The sequence below is a fragment of the Poeciliopsis prolifica genome, unplaced genomic scaffold (assembly GCF_027474105.1).
Source record: "Poeciliopsis prolifica strain line A6 unplaced genomic scaffold, Auburn_PproV2 SCAFFOLD116, whole genome shotgun sequence".
NCBI classification, from domain to species: domain Eukaryota; kingdom Metazoa; phylum Chordata; class Actinopteri; order Cyprinodontiformes; family Poeciliidae; genus Poeciliopsis; species Poeciliopsis prolifica.
In genome coordinates this window covers 691,554-707,194 of record NW_026562491.1, presented here as the reverse complement: position 1 = coordinate 707,194, position 15,641 = coordinate 691,554, and the positions used below count along the sequence as shown (strand labels likewise).

The 15,641-nt window shown below is 42.5% G+C and overlaps 2 pseudogenes; both read right to left on the bottom strand.

Moving 5' to 3' along the window:
* Positions 1-480: 480 nt before the first annotated feature.
* On the bottom strand, positions 481-2,733 carry LOC129354739 (aurora kinase A-B-like; annotated as a pseudogene).
* Positions 2,734-7,622: 4,889 nt separating this feature from the next.
* LOC129354700 (NLR family CARD domain-containing protein 3-like) overlaps positions 7,623-15,641 on the bottom strand; it is a 53,224-nt pseudogene continuing 45,205 nt past the window's right edge.

The following is a 15,641-nucleotide window of genomic DNA, read 5'->3' as shown; positions in this document are numbered from 1 at the left end:
CAAACTGAGTCCAAGTTCATTTGTATAACACACAGGAGACAGCTGGAAGTGCTTTACGTCATTAAAACCAGGCGAAGCAGATGAGTTTTCACTCAGGGTTTCATCTTCTGACAGTTTGTTCCAGGTTAGCAGTGAGTAGAAGCTGAATGCTGCTTATCAGCATGCAGAACAGACCACAACCTGGGTGGTCTGGAAGGTTGATGCAACAAGTCCTTAATGTATTTCAGTGGTAAGAGTATTTGAAAGTGTTCTACCTTAGAACCGCTCCATGGTTCTGGTTTTAGTGAGAATGTGAGCGCCAGCATTCTGAACCAGACGCCTTACTTTGTTTTACTACTTTTGGTCTAAAATATGCTAGAAAAACGTGATTCAAACATAACATTTAGTTTTGCCAGGTGGTTCATTTTCTGGATTCCCAGTTGAAGTTTTGCTTTTCCGCAGGAGTTCAAAGCAAGAGGACAGCGGTCGCTACAGCTGCCTGGCGTTCAACGGCTCGCCCAGAATGTGCGAGGCCGAGCACATGACCAGAGGTAAGGCTGTTCTGTTATGGTCTCCGGCTGTTTCCCCGTCTGAAAGTCCGTCTCTCTGGTTCCGTAGAGGACGTGAACATTGGTCTTTTTGTTTTCCCGCGGCTGCGTCTCATCTAGAAGGACACAGAGGGAAGAAAATCTCAAACTGACAACGACTTACCAGTTAGTTTTCATGGAAAACCTGCAGAGATAATTGACTTTCCCTGCAAAAATGTTGGACTCAAACAAAACCCCTCGGACGTTTCAGCTTGACAAATAAACACATTTTGTTCAGCATAAAGAAAAGGATCAAATCTTACAAGTCATGCAGAGTGACAAAAATGGAGCAGGACGTCTTCCTGGAAGCAGACTAAAAGGAACAACATAAAATCATATATCCATAATACTTCAATGTTTCAATGTGACTGCTGCTTTACCATTTTAATACTCTTTTGAAAAATAAATCTAAAAGTTCAGAACACATGTTTCAGTTCAGAAATGGGGATAATCTCCCTTCAATTTCTGCTGGATTAAAAACATCTCCACCAAAAAATCTACAGCTAATTTGTCTCTCTTTCCTCTCGTGTGTAAATATGTTTACAGAAACAGAATTCAAACCCCCAAAAAATTCAAAACATGAAAGGATGACTTTTATTAACATGATTCCTCTTGGCTGTCATGTACTTTTAAAATATTGATAACTGTCCTTCCAAATCAGTGGATCCTGGACACGGAAGATGGAGCCGGTGCTGGGAAAGACGTACTCAGAAATGACTCACAAGTCGTGGGCGTCTTGGTGGAGCGTTTGAGGACCCAGGGATGGGAGACGACGCCTTCAATGGGCAACCTGTGCATGGGGTTGGGCTGCAGCAGCTTGGCCAGCAAGTCTTTAGCTCCGGCACTAATGGAAGCATGTGGAGGGGAACTGTACTCCACCTACACCAATAATAAATATTAACAACATGTTAGCTGGTCCGTCTGCCTAAAAGATTTTTATTTTGGATCTCTGTGCTCCAAAAAGCTCAAATATTTGGATAAAACTCCTGTGAAAATTAGGAATTGAATTATTGCATTCATCAGCATTCTTACCTTAGAAATCCTACGGTAGGTTCATCGTGACTTTTTGTTTCAAATGGACGTTTTCCAACAAGACACTCATAGCAAAGAACCCCCAGACTCCACAGGTCCACCTTCTCATCCTGAGTTTGGTCGTCCAGCGATCCACACAGGGTGGACCTCCTGCATGGACAGAACAACACAATGTCAGAGCTGAAATGACTACAGAGCATGCTAACATGTCAGCATGCACATACCTTAAAGATGGAATGTGAACAGAAGAACCAAAGTCAGCGATCTTCAGCTCCCCGTTTCCTCCCAGCAACAGGTTCTCTGGTTTGATGTCTCTGTAGTGGAGCGCATCTGCCAGCTCCATGATGCACTAAAAACAAAAGCAAAACAGAAAGTAGCTCATCTGTGAGCTTTAACTAGACCAGAGGCAGTTATGTTTAAAATGCTTCGTTATTTAATTTACGTTTTACTTAGAATTACTAATCGGACTTTCTGAACCGTTTCAAATGTTTGTCGCCGTTTATCGACATGTTGAACTGAGTTGGTCAACTTGTTGCTTTCATCTGTTTCTTTATTATTTATTAAACTACTGGAGCTTCTGGTGGATTCAGCTGCACTGATGCTGCTATCAGCTACATTTATAATCCACAACTTTTACACCAGTTTTCAAATCATAAAACCGTTTTAAATGAATTCAGATGGTCAATACGAAACATCGGATCGCTGCATCCAGACGTTAAACTGTCTAAAATGGCCGTCGCTTCTACGTTACATATATAAATATTATATTCCTGTCTGTAAAGAGACTCTGTGTCTGTTACGAATTTCTCCTTTTGAGCTGAATGGTTGCAACATTTCTCCTGCATGTTTGCACGTCTGCATCGCATTTGATTGGATGCAGGAATGTTCTGCTGCGTTTCGGGTCCAGAGAGTCGTTTGGACCGGACCTTAGAACCGACCTGTTTCTGTAGATCTGGGTCGGAGTGGAACCGTCAGGAGCCAGGCTGATCTCCACGTCTCCTCTGCCCGGAGAAAAACAAGAAAAGGCGACTCAGATTCACATTCAAACCTCATGAACTGAAACTACTTTCCACAAATGTTCACACAAAGTGTCGCAGCTTTCAGCTCAGGAATATCTGAGGAATCTTAACTAAACTGAAATATTTCCTGGTTCAGGATTTCTCTTCTGCACGTCACAATTACACCCAGTGAAACCTTTTCCAGTGAAAACCTTTTCCAGTGAAAACCTTTTCCAGTGAACTGACACATCAACACCAGCAGCAGGTTTTCGTTTCTCTCACTCTGCCAGTTACTGATTTAGGACTTTTCTTCAACATCCTGGAAACAGAACTGCAGTGAAGAACAGAAACAAATGATTCATCAGAGCAGTAGATGGCTGTTCAAGAAGTCCAAATGGAAACCTGGACCTGGTCGTCCGCTTCCTGCTGGGTCTGTCGCTGCAGACCAATCAGAGACTCGTACACACAGACAGGAAGCAGCTCAGACCAATGAGGAGACAGTTCAGTACATAAAGAAGAACATCAGCGACAATCTGCCTGTAGAGAAGATCATCAACCTTTTCCACTGTCTGAATGAACTGAACCATCGTTCTCTAGTGGAGGAGATCCAACAGTCTCTGAGTTCAGGACGTCTGTCCTCTGGTAAACTGTCTCCTGCTCGGTGGTCGGCTCTGGTCTTCATCTTACCGTCATCAGAAAAAGATCTGGATGAGTTTGATCTGGAAAAGGATTCTCCTTCAGAGGAGACTCTTCTCAGACTGAGAGGTCAAAGCTGCTAACAAAGTCATACAAGTACAAACAGAGCCAGATACATCTGGTTCATCAGGCTCAGCTTGCTTTATTTGTTCAATCATTTGTTTTTGGGGCGATTTCAGTTCTTAGATTCTTTATACTTTAGTTTTGAAGTCGTTCTTTAAACTTGAACATGTGAGTATTTGAGGCTGGAAGCTCTCAGCCCTGAACTCCATCACCTTACAGAGCTACAACCATCTGGGAGGCGGGAATGAAGACGCTCTCCTTTGGGAGAGACGGTGAAAATGGCAGACTGGAAACTGAAAAATTATTTAAATATAGTTATTCAAAGAGAAACTCTGAGCTTTAAGTCCAACAGACCTAAAGCTGTTGGCCTGAACAGCAAAGTGCCAAAGTTTGAACCGATTCTGTTTTTACTGGATGCTGCAGCAAGTATGAAGTCAATCGACATCCTGAGGAGTTGAGGACACATGAAATCACTTCCTGTCTCCTCCGGTGGGTTTCAGGTGAGGTACCGCTCACCTGAACAGCGCCCTCTGCTGCACTGGTGCTGCTTCTCTTCTGGCTGTTGCATCCAGTGGAGACCACAGCTCACCTGGAAAGAGATGAACAAGTCATTATTGATAATTATATATGGCAGATGAAATGCAGCAATACTGTGAAAAGTTTATTACTAAATAACTAAAAACTCTCCAGAGTTTCTCCTCCTGCATCTTATGAATCGTAGCTTCAGAACCTTGAGCTGCTTTTAGCCTCTATTTAGCTCAGAGTTTTGAGCCGAGGCTCCAGAAATCAGGTCATTGTCGTGTTACTTCATGTCTCTGTTAGGAAGGACTCAGTTTTTCTAAAACTTGTTGAATTCCAGCGTGTAAATGAGTCTTTGTCTGTGAAATGTTTGCTACCTTCAGGGTGAGTCCTTTGCGGCAGCCATCTTGGGATTCTGCTAAAGAAGAGGCCCGCCTCAAACACAGCTCTTTATAGAACCGGCTGCACTTTGATTGGCCGGGCAAATTGAGAGGCGGGGCTTCACTGGTTAATTGATGGACTGCTGGATGTAAGGGCGGCCATTTTGAAAGCTGCTTTGGTGCAAATGACTCAATAAATAAACTTTGTTGGCAGAACAGCAAAAGTTTGACTGGATTCTTCTTTCCACACCTTTTAGTATAAAAGTCACATTCTTTAATAAATTATCACAAACTCTTGTCTCATAATTCAAACTGTTGACCTTTGTTATTCCAACTGTAATTTTCTGTTTTATCTCCAGAGAATCTCTAAAATTGAGACTTTAGAGAGAATCTAAAATCTCTCTAATTTATATTAGAGAGATTTAATCTTTAATTTTTAGATTAAATCTAAAAAACATCGACATGACGGCACCAGTCCAGTTCTGGTTCTGCCCTCTGACCTCTTGGCCTCTCCGGCCTGCACAGGTAGAGATAGGCCAGGTTCTGGAGCCACAGTGATGCTGATCGGTGATAACTGGATTCTGATCCGAATCCTGAGACGGATTCAAGCTGCAGCTTCAACATCAGAACCAGATGAAGTTTCTTCTTCACTAAAGAACATTTCAGTTTGAGTCTCTGAATGAAGGAACTGATTTCATGAACGCAAGAGAGTCAGAGGAAACCGGGTCAGAGAGAACGGTCAGAGATGGAACCGGGTCAGAGATGGAACCGGGTCAAAGATGGCTCTTAATATTATTAAAATACTTTTATGAATTGATAATCATTTCAGTTTGAGATGAGTAAAATTTAATTTGCTTTTGAATAACAGTTTATTGTTTCAGAGAGAAAAACAACAGAAGTAAAATGTCTTATTTCAAATGAAAGCTAACAGAGGAACTCGTTTCTATGGCTCTTAATGTGAAAGTACTCACCGGAAGTGAATGTAGTTTGTAAACGCTCTAACTTTATCAAGTAGGTGTAATTATCATCTGTGTCCGCTAGAGGGCAGAAACCGCCCTGCTCTGATATTAATAGTTCAGTTCGCGGCTCTGCAGCTAAATATCAACATTATTCTGACTGTTTGCAGGATAATTTAACTTTTCATAAATATTTTCCTACCTTCAGACCGGAAGCTCAGCATCTTATCGCCTAAACCAGAGTTTGTTTCAGCTCTGTTTGAGCTGAAGCTCCAGTTTTAAGAACCACAGCTCCTCTGAAGCCGCTGCTAGTCTGTTAGCATCGTTAGCTCCGCTCAGAGTCTCTGCGGGATGTTTTCGTCTCTGTGGAGATGCTTCTAGTTCACACTGACAGATAAAACACTGATTTCCAGAAACCAGCTGCAGCTCTTCAAACTCACCTCTATATTCAGAGCGGGGTATTTACGCCCTCTGGTGGCCTTAGTGGGAACTACAGCCCTGATAATGCGCATTATTTATGTTTAATATCCATTAATGTGGAGTTTAGAGAAAAACTAAAAGACATCCCGAGTCATTATCACAGATTTCTGTCTATTATTCAGACATATTTTGATTCACTGTTTGGAGTTAACTTTGATCTGACGTTATAAAATTTTACATTAAAACAAACATCCGGTTTAACAATTTATATGAAGAATGTCTGTAGTTATGATAGTTCACCACCAGAGGGCAGTAAGAACTCAATCAACCATCATAAAACTAATACTTTTAAACTTTTCACTAGTTTCTAATGACAGTTATATTAACTTAATCCTGTGAATAATAATTTATATATTTCATACATGTATGTTATTAGAGATAGAGATTAATTATTAGAATAATTTAGATACAAAGTGAACAACTACTTATAAAGTAATATTTTATTTTACAATAGATGGAAATTTAGTTTGAAAAAATCCTACATTTTATTGTGTAACAATCCCAGAAATATTAACTGTTGTTAATTTTGAGAATGAAAGTGTGAAAAAGCTTCAAATATCAAGAAAAAACAACCAGCTGACATAAGAAACAACTGTTCTTTATTATTTTAAAAACTGTTTAAAATTATAAAAAAAAGCTGCTGTAATAAACTCTTTACAAGACGTTTTATTTCTAATAAACTGAATAAAATCCTGCAGTGACTCTTATTTAACAACACTAATGTAAGCTGACTTGATCTGACTTTATAACAGTGAAAATTAAAACAAAGAGAAACATCTGGTTGAACAATTTCTATTGATGATGTAAATAATGAATAAATCCAGAACGACGGCAGGATGACCGATGGAGAATGTCCTGATATGTGAGGAAAATTAACTGTTTCATCTCATGAACATATAAACTTTTGTCCAAGCATCATCAGAGGTGGAGTCGCTCGTCCCGTCTGTCTCAGCGCTGAATTTTCCTGCGTACCTGAACACATCTTCAGTAAAACCAGCCTCACTGAAGCCATAGACCAGAGCTACGTTGCAGGAAAACTCTGAAGCTTCTTGCTGGTTTTGGCCTCTAAACTGAGACGCGCTCTCATAAGAAGTGAAATGTTGCACTAGGTGCAGGAGATGACCTTTAACCCCTGGTCCCAGGTTTTAGGCGGTGTTGAGGAGAAGAGCGAGGCTCCTGATCTGCTGTGAGTGACGTGACGCTCGGTGGAAGTTCTGCATCCTGTTGCAGCTTCATGTTGGAGACGTGAGGTTTTGCTTCTCCTGTCAGGGATTTGATGGGAAACGAGTCACAACATTCAGATGATTTCGTCACTTTGACGATGCAAACTCTGCTTCCTCAGTGTTTGGTCTGTCAGAACGCTGGCTCAGGTTTCTCCTCTAGTTTTTCTTTAAACTTGTTCCACTTTAAATCCACACAAATAAACCACAGAAAGTTATTTTCTCATCTTCTGATGCAAATTTGCATCCATCAACAAAAGCAGGAAAATAAAACTGTTCTCCTTGAACAACAGCTGTGCAAACTGATCCCATCACATCTGTGAGCAACATGGAGTCGATCTCTGTTTCACCTTTGACCTTTTCTTCCTTCTTGTTGCATCAGAAACTTAAAGTGAATAAAGACGTTTGAGTGAAACCAGGTTTCAGGTGGACTGAAGTCGTCTTCACTGTGAACTTCATCAACTTTCTGCTTCACAACAAAACCTTTCAAATCCAAACACACATCCAAGCAGCCGAGTCCAAATGATCCACGTTCAAATATTGTTTCTTTTCTCTGCAGGATCTGGTCAGGACGTCTGGATCTCAAGTGGATTTAATGCCACAGATCCAGAGGAAGTTTTACTGTTTGGCTCTGAATCTATAGAGCTGCTATCATGTCTGATTTTAGATCAACTTTTTTCACCTCAACAGAATAAAATGACATTTTGTCCCATTAACAAACTCTTTAAAGCTTTTTAATGAAATTTATGCTTCATGTTTTTGCTCAATTCAACTTTTCTAACAAACTCAGAGTATTTTTCTCTCTTTTGTTCCTGCAGATCATCAAACAGATCAGATGAAAAATAAAACTGAAAATCTTCAACAATCGACGTCTGGAAAATATTTGAAATAGAAAATGTTCTGAGGTCAAAGGTCATCATCTTGATCCAGAGTCTCTTTAGACTCAAACTGCTGCAGCTTCAACCTGTGAGGATCAGCAGGACACAGAGACGTTCTCTACTTTACAGAGATCAGAACCTGCAGAGAGAAGAAGGAAGGAGAGCAGATCAGTGAGTGTTTCCAGTAGCAGTCAGTGACGCAGCACATCCAGTAGATGGTTTCCAGTCAGACTGATCTCAGAGCTGTGACCAAGATGAACCTGATCAGTTGTTTCCTGTTGAACTGAGAGAACAAGCAGGTCTGAGATCAGATCTGCTGCTGTTTGATGAATGAGGACCACTGTCTCTAGACATGTTGGACGCTGGAGTCCAGCTGGACGTCCTGGAGACATGGACACAGCAACAACACAGCAAGCTGCTGCTCCTGATTGGCTGATTGCTGTGTCCAATCAGGAAGTCTGAACCATTCTCCTCCCACTGAGAAGCTGCAGCTTTACTGGGAACACTGGATCTTTGCTTTGATGCTGACTGGGTTTAGTTCAATATGCTGACAGCAGCTGGACTCACTGCAAACATTTACTTACTCTAAAGTTTTTACAAGATCCTTCAGCTGCTGAACATCTGATTCCTTCAGGTTGTTTTCTCTCAGGACCAGTTCTGTCAGACGGGTCGGGTTGGACTTCAGAGCTGAGGCCAAATAATCACAGCTGATCTTTGACAAACTGCAGTCATTCAACCTGAATAAAGAATAAAAGATGTGAACTAACAGGATGCAGGTTAACCAGTCCAACAGAACCAGTTAAAGATTCTCATGAATATTAATGCCAACAAGCTGCTGCTCCAATAAAGACCTGCTGACTTCAGAACCAGAACCAGAACCTGGTACTGGGTCATGATGTGTTGGAGGATTTTAGTCAGTAAAATCATTCCAGGTTCTGATCAAAGTGTTGAAGCATCAATCATTGATTATTGATTTGTTCCTGTCAGATTCCAGGATTTCACTTTTCTAGACTGGATGACCTTTGACCTGCTTGACCTGAGGGGGATTTCTACACACTGGGGTCCGAATGCTGTCCTGTTCTGACCTCAGATCAGCAGGTCCAACTCAGTTACACAGAGAAACTAAATTAAACTCTGGATCCAGGAACAAACTCAGAAAATATTGATTAGATCAGAAGAAATGAACTTTGATTGATGATCAATTATATAGAATTATTCACAGAAATATCAATAATTATATCATTACATACACCAATATCTCCAGTCTGCAGCCTTCAGTCTGTAGAAAACCACAGAGATCCTTCAGTCCAGAATCTTCCAGGTTGGTTCTGATCAGGCCCAGTCTGTCAGATGGGTCGGGTTGGACTTCAGAGCTGAGAACAGAGACGTCCAGCTGGTCTCTGAGAAACTGCAGCCACTCAATCTGAATAAAGAATAAAAGATGTGAACCAACAGGATGCAGTTAAAACTGAAATATAAACAAATCAATAATAAAATGTATAAATTAATTTCCCTGAATGTAAAAGAAACATGATGAACTGATTCTAACATCTGATCCAGTCAAACTGGTTTAAAGAGTCCAAACCAGCAGAACCAGAACATTTGATCAACAAAGAAACTCAAAGTTTTCTATCAGTCTGGATGAGTTGAGCTATTTCTGCTGGTTCCTGATCATCAGACCCGACTTGGTAACTGGATCAGAACCAGTCAGGTTCTTCATTAATGGCCTTTGGGTTCCTAATAAAGCTGCTGAAAGCCAATGGAGGCCATTATTTCCTCAGGAGACGGTTCCTCTCTGACCCGGCCCAACAGAACCACAGCCTCAGGACAAAGCTGAGGAACCTGCTGCTGCTGCAAACCTCACTTTCATTCATTGCATCTAGATTTGCTTTTCTACAATCAGTGGTTTCTTAGACGTTCATTAATGAGGATTTGAACTCGTCAGTGTTTGTGGCTCTGGAGGATCAACATTTCATTCTGATGTAAAGAATCAGAAATAAAAGCATCTGAATCTTTACCAAACTGAAACATCTCCATCATTCATTCACAGCATTTCAATTATTTTACTCATTTTGTTCATCAAAAACATTTTAAAGAGAAAAAATGAAAAACAAAGTTCAATAATCTCAAAGTCTGAAATAAGAAAATAATTAATAAGGTCAAAAGTTTTAGAGATTTTATTCTCATGATTAAACAGTTGTTTTAAAATAATATATATTAACATTAAATTGATTAACTATTGATTAAAGAATCAATAAATGATTTTATTGAATAAATAGAGAAAACAAACCCCATATGCTTCACTTTACTGACTGAATTCTCCAGGATCTCAACCAGATGCTTCATATCAGATTCTCCACCTTTATACATGTAGATCTGATTTATTTCCAGTTCAGTCAGATCTGGGTTGGACTTCAGAGCCGAGGCCAAAACTTCACATTCAGCCTTTTGGAGCGAACAGTCACCAAGTCTGTGATTAGAGAAGAAATAAATTCAGTTCTAATGAAATCAATCTGGATCATAAACAGACTAAAATATGATAACAGTGATGTCATCATCTGATCATCATCTGATCAATATCTACTGAGTTTGACCCCACAGAGAATCTGTGCAGTTCCTGGTTAAAGTCCAGGTTCTGGTTCTGGTCCAGGTTCTGGTTCTGGTTCTGGTTCTGGTTCTGGTCCAGGTTCTGGTTCTGGTTCTGGTTCTGGTCCAGGTTCTGGTTCTGGTCCAGGTTCTGGTTCTGGTTCTGGTCCAGGTTCTGGTCCAGGTTCTGGTTCTGGTCCAGGTTCAGGTTTAGGTTTAGGTTCTGGTTCTGGTCCAGGTTCTGGTCCAGGTCCAGGTTCAGGATCTGGTTCTGGTCCAGGTTCTAGTTCTGGTCCAGGTTCTGGTTCTGGTCCAGGTTCTGGTTCTGGTTCTGGTCCAGGTTCTGGTCCAGGCTTCATGTCCTCAGACCTTCAGCTGCAGTCAGATGTTGAAGATCTTCTATCATCAGTGAAGGAAAGTTCAGTTTCTCTGCAGCAGCTGATGAAGAGGCTGACTGAGCTGAATGAAGGAAACGACTGGAGATGATGGAGAGGAGGAGGAACTGCTCACAGCTCTGACTTGGACTAGACCGTTTAGATCAAGCAGGAAGTGAGTTCTAAATGAAGTGAGCAGAACAGGAAGTCCAGCTGCTGTGGACCTCTGGCATCTCTGGGTTTGTTGAGCCACTATCTGCTGCATCATCATGAATAATAGTAATATATTGTATAGAAACATGTTTCCCAGCAGCAGGTTATTAAATGCTGCCACAGAGGAAACTGGGAGCAGAACAAACACATGATGCTCCAGTTCTGTCTCCGTTCATCTGCTGGATTTGATGCTTTAACAAAGTAGAAAGTGGACAGTCGTCAACCTGCTGCAGCTAAAAGCTTCATGTTGTTCTGGTCGTCCTGCAGAGCAGCAGCAGAACCGGTCCTGCTGCTCCTTCCGGTCTGAACCGTCTGGACTGGGTCAGAACCGGGTCCAGGTGACCCAGGATCTGCAGATGATCCTCATTAATATGTCTGCACACATTGAGATGAGACAGACTGATAAACTCTCAGTCCATCAGTCTGATCTACTATAGTGATGATATGGATCATGGTGGACAGAACCAGAACCAGAGTGTTTGGGTCCATTTTTCATGATGAAGCAGTGAAATTTCTCCAGTAACTAGAAGATGTTGGGATCCATTTTCTGCTGCATGGATCATAGAGAATCTCCTGATTCAATGTGTTGACAGTAAGTAATGATTATTAGGAACATTTTGGACTCAAAGTATCAGATATTGATATGAAACTGGAACTTTCACTAAAATCATTTTCTGGTCTCCAGCAAAATTAAAACGTCTCAGACAGCAGAGGCGGAGACAGAGGGGTGGCAGGGATTGCATTTGCCACCCCCAACAGAGGCCTTGCCACCCCTACTGCCACCCCACTGGAAATGGTCATTTTAAAATATACTTATGAGATTGGCAAAGACCCGGGCCGGACCCGGGACGGACCAGCGCCAGACCAGGACCGGACCCGGGCCAGACCAGGACCGGACCGGCCAGACCCGAGCCAGACCAGCGCAAGACCAGGTCAGACCCGGGCCGGACCCGGGACGGACCAGCGCCAGACCAGGACCGGACCCGGGCCAGACCAGGACCGGACCCGGGCCAGACCCGAGACAGACCAGCGCAAGACCAGGGTCAGACCCGGGCCTGGAAAGGGCCGGATCCAGGCCGGACCAGCGCCGGACCAGCGCCGGACCAGCGCCAGACCAGGGCCGGACCAGGGCCAGCCCAGGGCCAGATCCGGCCGGACCAGCGCAAGACCAGGGATAGACCCGGGCCAGGAAAGGGCCGGACTCGGGCCGAACCTGGGCCGGATCCGGGCCGGACCAGGGCCGGACCACGGCAAAACCAGGGCCAGGAAAGGGCCGGATCCGGGCCGGACCCGGGCCAGACCAGCGCAAGACCAGGGCCAGACCAGGGCCGGACCCGGGCCGGATCAGGGCCGGACCAGGGCCAGGCCACGGCCAGATCAGGACCGGACCCGGGCCAGACCAGGGCCGGACCAGGGCCAGATCCGGGCCGGACCAGCGCAGGACCAGGGATAGACCCGGGCCAGGAAAGGGCCGGACTCGGGCCGAACCTGGGCGGGATCCGGGCCGGACCAGGGCCGGGCCACGGCAAAACCAGGGCCAGGAAAGGGCCGGATCCGGGCCGGACCAGCGCAAGACCAGGGACAGACCCGGGCCAGGAAAGGGCCGGACCCGGGCCAGACCAGCGCAAGACCAGGGACAGACCCGGGCCAGGAAAGGGCCGGATCCGGGCCGGACCAGGGCCGGACCAGGGCCGGACCCGGGCCGGACCCGGGCCGGACCAGCGCCGGACCAGGACCGGACCCGGGCCAGACCAGGACCGGACCCGGGCCAGCCCAGGGCCAGATCCGGGCCGGACCAGCGCAAGACCAGGGATAGACCAGGGCCTGGAAAGGGCCGGACCCTTTTGGGTCATGAACCAAAGAAACCCTGTGGAGAATCAACAATAATTATAGTTATTAATGACACTAAATTTAACAGATTTCAGGAAAACGACTCAAAGATGATTTGAACCAGAACAACACAGAGGATTTTTCTCCCTGGATTTTATGGGACGAAGCAAAACTTTAATTATCTGGTTCTCTAACGAGAAAGAGAGAAATGTTTAAAAGATTAGAAAACTAAAATCTCTACAAATACAACGTATGGAAAATAATAATAATAACAAATCAGAGAAACAAGGAGAAACTGTTTCTATGAAACCAGATGGAGGAAAAGGATAAATTTATTCAACTCAACTATTATGGAAATAGATCAAAGCAAAGAAACTGATAGCAACTAATAGATTTATCAATAAATTAAAATCCAACAGATAAAGACACCGATCTCTAAAACACATGAGAATCTGTTGAATGATCCTCCACTCAGTTCTGCTCTCAGCCTCATGCAGTTTTTGCTGCTGCTCTGGATTCACCATCGATAGGAACAGATCAAAATCATCCACTAACAACTAATCACTGATCAATAAAGTCATTAAAGACTGAAAGGGAATCAGACGGCAGGTGAGGAGGCGACCCGGCAGAGCGGCTGCTGAAGGATTGATTTGATCAGAACTTTGTGGAGGGGAAACGCCGCCATCTTGGATCAGAGCAGAGATGTCAGTGATTCCTAAACCTGGTAAAGATGAAACTGGATGTGGTTCATAAACCAACATCAGTTTGAAACATTGATTACAGGATCACTGCAGCAACACTGGATAAATATTATAATCCCAGGAATTACAGACACAGATCAGATTTAATCTGGTTTTATCATCAACATCAAACCCATGACAACGTGGACTCCTGACCTCACAGGTCAAAGGTTAAACAGAATCAATAAAGTCATTTAGATGCTGAAAAGGCTTTTGATTCAATGTGTTGGAAATATCTTTATTGAGCTCTGGACAGATTGGCTTTAATAATCAGATTATAGGTTGTTTCAGTCTGTATGAATCACTTCTGCCAGGATTAAGATTAATGTGGATTATCAGATTCAGGAAAGGGTCTGTGGCCGAGGCTGAACCCCATCGCCACGTTGCTGCTTTTATTGATCCATCAGAGAACAACAACATTATGGGAGGAACTATTAAGGAACAAGACCAGACGATGAGCTGCTAACGCTAACTGCTAACGCTAACTGCTAACGCTAACTGACCTGGAGTTAGCCGACCTGATAGCACAGGATGCTACGTCAACGATGGATTATAGTCAGAATGGTTGATTTCTGGTCCATAATCAATGATCAATCAGCAAACAATCATCCAATTCTAGTCAGAACCAAAGTTGAAAATGTGTCAACGAATCATTTGAGGTTGAAATTGATGAATCAAACGCCGATAACTGATCAATATCTGTTATCGGCAGATATTGATCGAGTCAATATCTGATCTATATTAAATCAATAAATGCTTTCCCAACTCCCTCTTCAGTACTTTGGTTCTTGGTTTGGTGAAACTGAACTGGATCTTTATCAGCATTTGGACATTTTTAATGAATTTAATCAACTTATTTTTCAGTGTTTGTGATTAATGGAGGATTGAACCAGTTATTGATGAACTTTAACCCCTGTATATATTGTCAATAATTGTTCCAACTGCAGTTCAAATCACCTTTTGCTCTATTTTTCTGTCTCTGGTGTTAAATCAATCCTGATTTGATCTTTAGGTTTTCTGATAAACACTTTATTTTAAAAAATTGACTCATTTTTACCACGAGCTGCAGCATCATAAATGCTGCAGCATAGTGCAGCATTTATGATGCTGCACTATGCTGCAGCATTTATGATGCTACAGCATAGTGCAGCATCATAAATGCTGCAGCTTGATAGCTAAATGTAACTGTATGTGTCGACTAGCATAAGATAAATATTCATGAATATTCATCATTAACTTAGCAGTGAGTGTACATCAATCAATCAGATTGACTGATTGATTGATTGATTGATTGATTGATTGATTGATTGATTGATTGATTGATTGATTGATTGATTGAGTGTACATGGGGAACCGAACGCTTTGTGTTTGTTCTCAGACCTGTAACCAGTTCCCTACTTAATATTTCTGCTTGTTACAAAACGTCTCTCTTGCTCTGCAGAACCTGGTTTCTTTAGCAGAATGCTCTCAGAGTCAAGATAAGCAACCAGCAGCTTCTGCATGCTGAGTTTTTAAATTAACACCACAAAGGAGCAGCAGACACGAACAGACAGTCAGTTTGACACAAACTTATTTTAATCTCATCAGAGAACATGTGAAATTTCCTCCCCAGAATGTTTTAATGTTTTCCTGGGCGAATAACATGCAACACTGATGATGATGATGATGATGATGATCAGAACATTCACATTAGACTGGAAGGAAATAATTAAGGAAATTCATCCAGTGGAGAGACTGACTGTCATGAAGACTTTCTGCTGATCAAAAAATATTGGAAGAGAAGAAACCTGAACCTGGAACCAACTGGAGGATCAATGTAATCATCTAGTTTTATTGTGAAAGTTCTCACTTTGGCTTTTATTGTTTTATTATTTAATTGTCTTTGTTCAACAAGATACTTTGCAGCTTTTGTTAGTGGAGGTTTGAATGTTCAAAGTATTTATATTTCTGAAACTGTAAAAACAACAAAATATAAAGTTTATGAAAAATAATCCAGAGATGAAGGAAGTAGATAAAGAGCAAAAACATCCAGAATCAACTTGAAGACAGAAGAAGAAACAGGAGGACAATAGAGCTGAATCAGCATCACACAATGAAAACATCTGGACTC